Source organism: Gadus chalcogrammus, chromosome 13 (genome assembly GCF_026213295.1).
Source record: "Gadus chalcogrammus isolate NIFS_2021 chromosome 13, NIFS_Gcha_1.0, whole genome shotgun sequence".
In the NCBI taxonomy this organism is placed as follows: domain Eukaryota; kingdom Metazoa; phylum Chordata; class Actinopteri; order Gadiformes; family Gadidae; genus Gadus; species Gadus chalcogrammus.
The window spans coordinates 16,881,718-16,892,975 of NC_079424.1; the positions used below are offsets into that span (position 1 = coordinate 16,881,718).

General features: G+C 41.8%; 1 long non-coding RNA gene across 1 annotated transcript; it reads left to right on the plus strand.

Annotated features, from left to right (window-relative positions):
* Positions 1-648: 648 nt before the first annotated feature.
* LOC130402598 (uncharacterized) lies at positions 649-2,985 on the plus strand. The gene is made up of 3 exons (XR_008903945.1): positions 649-1,072; positions 1,572-1,659; positions 2,211-2,985. It is a non-coding gene; the product is annotated as an uncharacterized LOC130402598 (long non-coding RNA).
* The last annotated feature ends 8,273 nt before the right edge of the window (positions 2,986-11,258 follow it).

Sequence of the window (11,258 nt, forward strand, 5' to 3'; positions counted from 1 at the left end):
TTTGCGGGGGCATAATGAGAGCACTCCACTGAGTGATGAAAGCCATTATCTCATTTGAAAAAAAGCAATTTTAATTTGAATTTATTTATTCTGTTGTAATGCATGGCGTGCCCCTCGTCATATTCACGGCTGTCACCCGCTCCGGCACCGTCTGTCACAAAACAATCCGAGATGTCAACAACCGCCTGGTGAATCCCAAGGCTGTGTGAAATGATGGCACCGACACGTGTCGAATGTGCAGAATGAGCCTTTAAACACCGCTGTTGTTTTGATATCTCTTGATTGCTTCGGGCAGGGAAGCTAAGCTCAAAGCTCGGAATATTCCCGCGCGTCTCTCTCTCTCTCTCTCTCTCTCTCTCTCTCTCTCTCTCTCTCTCTCTCTCTCTCTCTCTCTCTCTCTCTCTCTCTCTCTCTCTCTCTCTCTCTCTCTCTCTCTCTCTCTCTCTCTCTCTCTCTCTCTCTCTCTCTCTCTCTCTCTCTCTCTCTCTCTCTCTCTCTCTCTCTCTCTCTCTCTCTCTCTCTCTCTCTCTCTCTCTCTCTCTCTCTCTCTCTCTCTCTCTCTCTCTCTCTCTCTCTCTCTCTCTCTCTATCAACACGCTCCTCCAGGTGGCGCTCGCGATCTTTCCATCGGGGAAAAATATCAAGGGATCGACATCACGACTCTCTTGTCAATGGTTAGCGTTAGCGGTTGCAATCGCTGTAGCCAACAAGTCAACTAGCAATGAATTACAACTTCAAACGAATAACCGGATCAATCATCTTCCCCTTCATATATCCACTACTAATAAGTTACTTTTCGCAAAGTCCAGTCCTTACCTAGGCACGACGGCATGGTTTATCAGGCCACGTGACAGCCAAGAAACATTGCTAGTATCGTGATCATTGATAATAATCCAAAGTGATATGGCTGAGCTGTAATTGAGTGAGGGGAGATGAGGAAGAACTCATAGGACATGAGCTGTTTAGGGAACATAGAGTTATCCAAAGATGTGTAAGGAGTGGGTTGGTTTCTTCCCTGGTTACCTCAGTCGCAGGACTGCATGTTCCTTCGTCTAGGATCAACAACATCAAGGTAAGTAACAAATGGTTATGGACCTTTTCCTATAGAGGACTTTATCCCAGTGAACGAGGAAGTTGGAACAGTGGCAACAGGCCCGGGTTCAGACGGCTCTGCTTAAGGGAGTTTGGGTATTCAGATAAAGGGTGAATCAGGTTTCTGTTCGCAATGCAGTGCGCTCTTCCAGCCTCATTTAAATGTTGAGTATGTGTATTCTCTATGTGTATATATGTCAAAGTAGAACATTATTGTATGTATCATAAACTATTAACATTAAAAGTAGGCATATCTAATACTATTGGTTGAATGTGATCGGTTTTTCAAGGCTACATTTAATAACCATGGCTAGGATGAGGGCTACATTTAACCCTTTCTTATATCCTCAAAAATAAAGTAAAATAATTATCGTAGACATTAAGTTTAAAAGAAGGGCTGGGAAAAAGGAGAAACGAAAAAACCCGGGACATCTTTGAAACTGTACAGGTCACCCTGGTATTCGCCTATTTCACCTTAGCAACCACCTACAGCATCCTAGTAACCGCCTCCACCATCCCAACAACACCCCAGAAATCTCCAAGTGGTGCCCCAGAATCCACCAATAGGTAACCACAATGAACTCATCAGGAACTGCTTTTTTGTTGAATGCAGCTCAGTACGTGTCTTATGGCCAAAGCTATTCTCAGCAGCTTCTGCGAAGTAGGAAACACAGAGATAATTATCTGCAATCTTTGTTATTTTCTAGTTATTATTTATATATATATATATATATATGTATGTGTGTGTGTGTATATATATATATATATATATATATATATATATATATATATATATATATATTTTTTTTTTCTTTGGGTTTCACATGTTTAATTGAGTTTAATTTATTTTGCATGATGGCAATTGTTCACTCTTGTCAAATGCCTCTTCTAAATGTAATAAGAGCAAGTCTTTAAATTCTTTGTCGAAGCAATATCATTTAATCTCAGCCTTATGTAATGCAGCAGCTGAGCCCGTCTATTGATATCTGTAACCTAGTTTGCTTGAAATGTTCCCAGTGTTGTACACGAAAACTAAAGTTTTCTCACATATAGGTTACGTTTTGAATCTATTTAGTTACTCTCAAGCTCTTCCTCTTGTCCTTTTAACCCTCTTTTAGGACCATGTCAGAGGACAATCATCACAAATTCAATGAAGGCTGGTGGCAGAAGTGACGCAGTAGCTTTCTACTGGGCAGTGTATTTTTTTTAGTCAAATTTGTGTGCTTTCAATGTTGGATAATCTGTAAATGAGGAGAATTTTGATTTCATCATTGAAGCAGATGTGTAAGATTGCTTCAGCCTTTTAGCAGAAGCCTGGAGATTCTTGGGATGGTAAATCATGTTGTTTGGCTCAGAGTGCTTGGAACTGTGAAGGAAATGTAAATTACACAACTTGAAAGTGTCATATTTATTTAGATTGATTAAATGGGAATGGTTTCAGATGGAGAGCCAGAGAAAGCCGGGCCTTAATAGAAGTTCATTCATGGGGTAATTGCTCATTAGTTTTAATTTCCAGCCAATTAGCTGCTTGTGTCAAACAGTGGGAAGAGCCTGTTCTTGCCATGTGGATGTCTCCTCCAATCAGAAACACTGTTTTAAAGCTCCCGGGATAAAAACGGAGCACAATGATTGGCTTATACAAAGGCTCAATTAGCTTATTTAAGTAGTGCTGTTATTATCCCTCATCCAGTTAGCACTAAATGTAGTTTAATGTTGGAGTGCAACAGTACTATTGGCATCCATTAATAAAACCTCATACTTGATACATATGTCTATCTCTCTCACTCTCACACAATCACTCTCACTCACTCACTTCCTCTAGATTCTCCATGGATTTCCTGCAATGGTTCTACAGCTGGAAAAATAGACAGGGCACTATTGTAGCTACTACTAAGCCCCATGGGAATTTGAATCAGCGATTTGCTTCTGGTTCTTTGTTAATGGCATACGCAATGCATGCTCAGGCACAATCAATTATTTAGCTGTCATTCTATAGTAGACGGAAACTTAAACACTTCATCCAACCCTGGATGAGACTTAATTGAGATGTGCAGGGCTTGTACATTGGTAGCATAGGAGCATTGGAGCATTGGAATGTTAGTTATTGTTCTGGTAGTCATTTTTCTTTGGTCATTGTTAAGCATCGAGTCTGGAAATAATTTTTCCATTATGGGGTAACAATGTTGATCTGGATTTGAGAGTACTACAACTCTCTTGAGTCCTCTCAATATGGCAGACTTAACCTGACAAAAAAAATCCCATGATGCATTGTGATGGACAAGCCCTATTATGGAGCAAGTGGGGGAACCTATTTGCCGAACTGTGGCTTCAGCTTCTTCTCCCTTTCTCTCTCTCTCTCCTGGCTTGAGCTGCAGACCTGGCCTTCTAATCACAGTATTATAGCATAGCCAGTCTCTCCTGAGAGAATCTGTGATGAGCCAATTTTAGCCGTTTCTTTAACAGGATTTATCTTTGTGTATTAAATTGTACCGTAGGGAAACTGTTTATTGCCGATACCTTTCATAGAATCTTGTGAACATGTTTTATTAAAGTGCCTCTATTTTACCACAAGGTGTGATATTGATTAGCTATTCTGAAGCCCAAAGCGCACGGCTGTGTCGGTACATATGCAAAATAATGTTTTTGAATGTTTGTGTCCCAAATAGCCTTGAGTCCTATCTGAAGCAAGTGGAAAAGAACAACCCTGTTACATTCGTGCCTTGTGTGCTTTGTGCCAAAACAATATGATTCGGCTCTATTTAAACAATGTGACTATTGTTTGTTTGGACTGAAAATATGAAGCCAATTTTGCACTCTGTGTGCTCTGAGTGAAAGCCATTTCAATCTGTACCCTATAGTGACATCACACGTGGGATTGTTCAGATGGACCGATCAGCATACCCACTGGTAAACAGATCAAGGGATCTGATGTTGTAATTTGAAGTGTTTATCTTGACTCATTTTGGTAAAAGCTAAATCATATTCAACTCAGAAAACACAACCCAGTTAACTTAAAATGTTATCTTAGGAAAATGTCAGACCTTTTCAATTTGAGGATAATCTCGGGCTAAGCATTTTTGAGAGGAACACAATTGAAAGTAACCAACTAGCATGCATTATTTGTGTAAGGGTATACTCGTTGGAAATGGCCAGCGGTTGATTCCAAAACCAGCTCTTGTATTGTCAACCATTCTCTCTATGAGCCCATTGTGTTTTGCCACACTGGAATGTTCCATGAAGTTGCAGTTGTAGCAGAATTATAATGAATGAGATAAGGACAAGAAACGAGAATAGAAAGATAAGATTCAATGGACCTCAGTACAGTGCCATTAATAACAAATGCATCAAATTTTTCTGTTTTAAATTCTCCCAGCTATGAATAAAAAGGGTGCCTGTACAGAGATATGGAAGTTACATTTTTCCCATAAAAACATAAAAGAGAAAGTAGTCACAGAAGTGTAAGCAGATTGACACAGGAGTGCTGCTCGTCTGTTGTTAATCTTGCTAAACGAGCAAAGAGACGGATCTTTGCTTGGACCATACGTACTAAATTATTCACCAGGCTACACTCTACACTGTTTGATTCCATTTATCTTATTATAACTGTCAATTGTCGCTTTTTTGCTTGACTGTGCACTCATTAGAAACGCATTGGGAATGGGTGGGTGGGGGGAAGTGGTGGAGGGGGGGGGAGTGGAGAAGCGAGGCGGGACAAGGGAAAAAAAGGCAAACTCTTGATGTTCCACTATCATTTTACAGTGCACTAATGTATGCCCTTATCCGCATGGTGACATTAAAGGGTGGTTTTTGGCTGTGATATAGATTTGCCAGAACAGGCAGAGTTCCGCGGCGCCCTCCCTGCAGACTGCCAGCCACCAGTGGGAGCACTATCTTCTGCTGTGGTACAAAACAGTTGCTTTGCATTCAAAGCAGCGCTCATCCACAGACATTTGATACAGCTCCGGGTTCATCAGTATGGACCAATAAGAGCTAAAAACTGGAAAAAACCTGAGGCCCCCAGAACAAATAATCATGTTAAGGACTTACCGACTGAATTAATCTCAGGTGCTAAGTGAGTGAATGCGTGAGGCCACATCGGCTCAGATAGGTATATACGGGTTTGGGACAGCACTTCATGAGAGCACATGTTACCGTGGCAACGTTTAATGACAAAGATGCTGCTGACACTTGCCGGTTTGGGAATTCTCATTTTAGTTTTATTTAGTTTTTTTGTAAATGTAATAAACAATCGGCTACAGCAATGTATTGATATTAGATACTATAATTTTTACTTTTGAAAACTTAAGTATAAAGGATGTGTATTGAATAAGGTGATTATTGGCCTACACATTCTAATCATAAGTCAGAACGGGCTACATTTGGCTGAATTAAAAAAAGGTATAATTAGTAATATGAAGAGCTCTTGTTGGTGAGCTGATCCAAATTATCCGGTTCACTAAAAAAAGGCCGAAATTCCCATCTGGTCGCGCATTGACAGTAGCGTTGTCTTGTTGTTTACCTTCCTTATTTCCGGATTTCCTTATGGTCTCCGCGGTAAATGTCACAACGCTTTGAACTGTGGGTAATTCCCTTAGGTGAAGTCTGCACTGATGCAGACTCACGGAAAGGGCATGCTAAGTGTGGACTCAAACCCTCACCCCCTTTGGAATTCGACATTGGGACAGCCCTAAAGCGTTTATAATTTTGCGAGAACGCGCTGCAAAGTCCATGAGTCGGGACATTGGGATTGGGCCATTGTCTCCAACAGTATTGGGACTGTTTTTTTATCATTTCTTTAGTATTCCAGAGGCTGCCTCTTTGCAGGCCGGCTGAGCAGGAAATACACTTTTTTGTCAACAAAACAGGGCTGTTATTTATCATCGGAGGGGTGGCAAGGAATTCAGGGCTCCGGTATCATCTGCATCTGTTCGGTGTGCCAACACTGGCAACATCTGGATCCCGCTGCCTCCTCGCACAATTCGCATTAGCATAAACTGCATCAATCGCTTCCCTTTCAACAAAAGAAATGATGTTATGTTTCCAAGGCTTTAGTTTGGCTATGAAGGGGAGGGTTGTACCAAAGAAGACAGTTCTTCCATCAGTGTTTTCTCATGTGGGATGTGATCAAAGTATCAGTCGGTAGAAACTATACACGCTACCTGAACCATATGTACAGTATACATTATAAAGGATTCTCTATCTATAAGGAGCCTTTGTCTGAATTTCCTTTACTTTCAATATCCACTTAGCTCAATGTAATACCTTCAGTGGCTCACCCACTCATTCGCTCTCTTTCCTACTCGCACATGCATGCTCGCACATATCCACGAATACACACACAAATGCAGACCAAGCGGCAAAATGTCATGTTGCAGGTGGTAATAAATGTAAGACGGGTAATAATTACCGAACCCCGCTGTGAACACTGTATAATACAGCATTTTATGGTAATGCATTTAACAAGAATTTGTGTCATAAGTGAAAAGTCTACATCTCGGGTTAAATTGACAGGTGAGATCAGAGCAACAGCCCATGTTAATGTGCATTGTTTCAACCCTTTGTCTCTGAAAGGGCAAAGGAGTGTTTCAACAACTTACCATTGAAATTCACATGCAACCCGCTCCCAAATGTCACACTCACAACACCAAGTGTCTGTAGCGCTACCCCAGTGTTCAGGCATTTGGGAGTGTGTTGCCATCTCACAGGTGGTTACACCAGGCAAGCTGGGTAGATATTAAATGGAAATTAACCAGTGCTCACACGCTAATAAGCCAACAAGTGCATTTCACAATGATTCAGTTGACAGGACCCGAGTTGCATTTTTCGACGACAGCATGGCAATGACAAACTGGCATTTAAGGAGGTGTCACTGAGGGTCCACTGCCCCTTGGGCTCCACCTAGTGGACATTGCTTGGTACAGCAATGTCCACTAGGTGGACATTGTATAATGGTGTGTTCCAGATGCCTCGGACTCCAGCCTTCCGAGTTGCAAGTGGGGAAATCTCCCAGCTTTCTTGCGGCATTGAACCTCTTGGAATTCTGAGAGTATGCCGAGTTCAGTGAGGCAAACAGAAACAAAAATGTCTGCGCCCGTAAATAGATTAATTTTGTATTTGCACCACGTTGATCATTTTAATGTCGACTTTAAATGCTCTTACACGCTTTGTAAGACAGGAAATGACGTCACAAGGAGCCACTCGGAAGGCTGGGATCCGAGGCATCTGGAACACACCATTAGAATGACTGTGGTTAATCACTCCATTTACCAATATATGAACATCGCCATGCTTAGAGACGGTGAGTTGTCACGGTGATGGCGCCAGATTCCCTGGTCTTGCTGGAAGACCTCAGTGTCTCTTAAGTAGCCAGGGATCACCGTACATGTGGTTCTTATTTGACCTGAAGTCAATTCTGTATTGGTGTTTATTTTGTATTGCCATATGTATGTGGTGAAAAATCATGTTTCCTTGAAAAAAATCCCAGAAAAGATTTTCCATTGTCATTGCCACGCGATTTCGAATGGCAAATAACGTCAGTTGTCCACTTCTCTGGGATTTGGATCCTCTTTAATAGAACTACATTATTTATTCACCTGAAAAGAGGAGTGTTGTTTTTTTTTCAATATTTCTCAGCTGTCCGATTTTATAACTTTTGAAATAAGAGAGAAAACAGGATCCATGTCTTATTTTTGCCAGTGTCCGTCCGCCAGGGTTTCACTCTGGTTCATACACAGGAGGTGTTGTCTTCGTAGCGTCATAGTGCCTTTAAGTAAACTCTTCAACTTCAGGGATAATCGACACAGGCAGCGAAGTGTGTGTGGAGCGTTGGCGTCCAATAGGGGGTGATGCTTCGTGGACACTTGTAAGATAACAACACTGAGTGTGGAGCATTTCAAGTCCACCAGCGCTCAATATAATGCTCATACACAACGCCATGGGTCGCAACAACCTTCCTTGAACTCCCAAAACATGTGTTAAATTGAGCTGAAACTGAGGTGTTCAACTTACACTTTTACACAGCACATTTAGCTCATTAGGTGCTACATGCCATAAAACGTTAAGTTCAGACAACCACCCGTTGGTAAAACACAAAACATAAATTATTATGTTTTGTGTGTGTTAACCGTGTTTAATGTGGAACTGGCTTGTTTAAGATAATCTGATATGTATATTTTCTTTCATGTATTTTTTACAAATATATTTGATGGTCTATTGTGCCTTCACAGACGGGGCAGTAAAGAGAGACAGGAAAGCGGTTCAAAGAAGAGAGGGAATCCGACATCCAGCACAGGGCTACAGGGGGGCAAAGAAACCTGGGTCGCCACAAGGCCCCGCCCCCACACGGTCAGGGTGCCGCCAAAATGGTCAGGGCGCCGCTCACATGGTCAGGGCACCGCCAATTTGGTCAGGGCACCGCCCACATGGTCAGGGCACCACCCACTTGGTCAGGGCACCGCCCACATGGTCAGGGCACCGCCCACTTGGTCAGGGCTCTGACCGCCGGTGGAGCCACCAAACGGCCCTCTTGACGTGAGTCTTGAAATTTACATTGTATTTACTGTCCCCATAGGGTTTTGATTGTTTTTGAGTTTGTGTAGGCCCAAGAATAATATTCAGAGCATGAATGGTGCGATGTCTATTGTCTAAGAGAGATAGCGAGCGTTTGGAGACGTCTTTCAGCGACGTGACTGCCACACTCTCAGGGTCATTAAGCGTCGGATGGTTTCTTTGAATAAGGAGAATTCACCGCCCAGGTTTCCTAGCTACAGGCAAAGAACGGCAGGATGTACATCTTGTGCTGCTCGCAGAGATACAGCTTTAAACTGAAGTAGTTTGTAGTTTTGTTTTAAGATTTATAGCAATGTTTTTCAACAAGGCCATTTTAAACTATTCCTTGACATCAGCAAATGTCTTTAGATATTCATGTTGCAGCACCTGGGTTGTAGAGAGTTATTACATCTTGTTTCACTGAAATTCTGTTCATCAATAAAGATGCCATGCAAGGAAGTTAGACATTTTTTGTGGCGCCGTCCACAAAATAGGACTTAATAAAATGGGTGCAGACTAAAAATAGAGGGATTAATAAGAGTTTATTTCACTCTACAAGGAAGAACCGTTTTATATGGCTTCTGACATGCTGCAGATGTTTTTATCTAAAGCGACTTACAAATAAGTACATTTGTGAGAAGAAATGTGTCTTCCACAATGCCAGGCAGACCTATTGCCAAAGCTAGCGAGCTAGTCTCATGTCTTGGGGGAGTGGCCTTTAGAGAAAGACCAGAAGGGAGAGTTGGAGTTTGGATACTTTCAAAACCTAGCTTACTCTGGCTGGTTTCTAAAAATTGCAATCAAAGTACGATCCAGTACCGGGGCTTAACAGGGACAGAAAAACAGGGGAACGGGAGAAATGACTGGGCAGCTGCCACTCATTTTCATCTGTAGAAGTATGTTATGCTTCTAGATCACTTCCTGACTTAACATGTTTTTTTCAAAAGAGGGGAATGCTATCAAAGTAAGTGGAAAATTACTGCAATGATATTACATTTTTTACCAGTTGACGAGGAGCATTGGTTCATCCTTAGTTGAGTCTCCCTCAAGGAGAAATAGAGTCCCTGGAGTAAGCACCTGGATACTAGCCCGGCAATAGCCACAAACGGCTACACGTTTTTTCGTTGATAATGGTGGTTCTTCGTCTCTAATAGGGCGACAGCTTTATGAACTACATCTCCGTTCTAGATGGAGTCAATAACTAACTTCTAGTGGAATGTGTGAGGTGTGATATCAGAGGGTATTTCCTTTGTCAGTCGGCGTGTGTGAAAGCCACTAACATGATGTATTTTATTTGAATTCAAAAAGAAAATTCTTCTCTCACATGTACTCCTTAATAGGGATGGGTACCGAAACCCGGTTTAAAACAGTCCCTGGAGCTAAATAATTAAAGACCGTAGGCTAGATAAACGTTGCGGTACTTATACCACTATGATTCAGCTGTATTTTTAGTATACCCCAGTTGTTCCCGACATTAAGACAAAATTCGAAAGATGTTTCCCTGAGCCTGTCTTTTAAGTGGGGGGGTGTGGCAGGCTCCCTTTGCCTTCCCTCGCATGGAGATATTAATTATATATTTTCGTAATTCAGGCTAGAAGTTAGTTATGGTTGCGATAGTTGTATCAAGGTTTTCCCCAAAGCTAATCTTAAATTTTTTTCCCATTTATTTCTGAAATAGTTAAATTGGTTGAAACACATTTTTAAATGTGTTTAATTTGGATATGTGCTGTAACCACATATCCAAATAAACCATATGTGACCATATGCGCTGAAACACCCTTCCTTTTTTTTGCCTCATAACAAATAAAGAAAGATAGGAATACACTTACACCCCTGTTCCTCACAATTAGTTATCTGCTCTGGCCAGGTTCACTTGTACTATGCTCACTGAAAGCGGAGGCCTGGGTTACTGTTTGATGCGCATCACAGCAAGTCAGAGTTCAACGTTTTTCCACAAGGTTTCTCACCATCAGTTCTGGAGACCAGGGTTCGTGACCTATGAAACGAATGTCATGTGAATTAAGATGTATAAGATTATTGAACATTGATCATAGTCCCTGTCTCAGTGGTGCAGTGGAGAGCACTGTTGGATAACCTGAGGTTTTGTTTCTCATGAACCAATGAAAGCGTAACGTAAACGTAATGATATCATGTACAATTTACCATATAGAGCCCTATCTTGCATCCAGCGCAATTTACTTTCTACACCTGTGTGTGTGTGTGTGTGTGTGTGTGTGTGTGTGTGTGTGTGTGTGTGTGTGTGTGTGTGTGTGTGTGTGTGTGTGTGTGTGTGTGTGTGTGTGTGTGTGTGTGTGTGTGTGTGTGTGTGTGTGATACATGCAAATTGATTGGGGTTCAGTTTAGCATCTAATTATCAAAACTTCCTAAAGTCTAGTGAGCCACAGCGCAGCAGAAACTACATATTTTTTCTTGTATTAGGCTAACTTTAGCTTCTCTATTACTGTCCAGATGCACACAGGAGATATCTGCAGAAGCCCCCAGCTGCTGGAAAAGGGACATCTGATCTCCCATCTCCACCGCTTTCTGAAGCATGTCAATTCTGCAAATAATTAGCAGTTTGCATCCGAGAGAGGCTTGGGCTTCCCGGTCAACTAGCG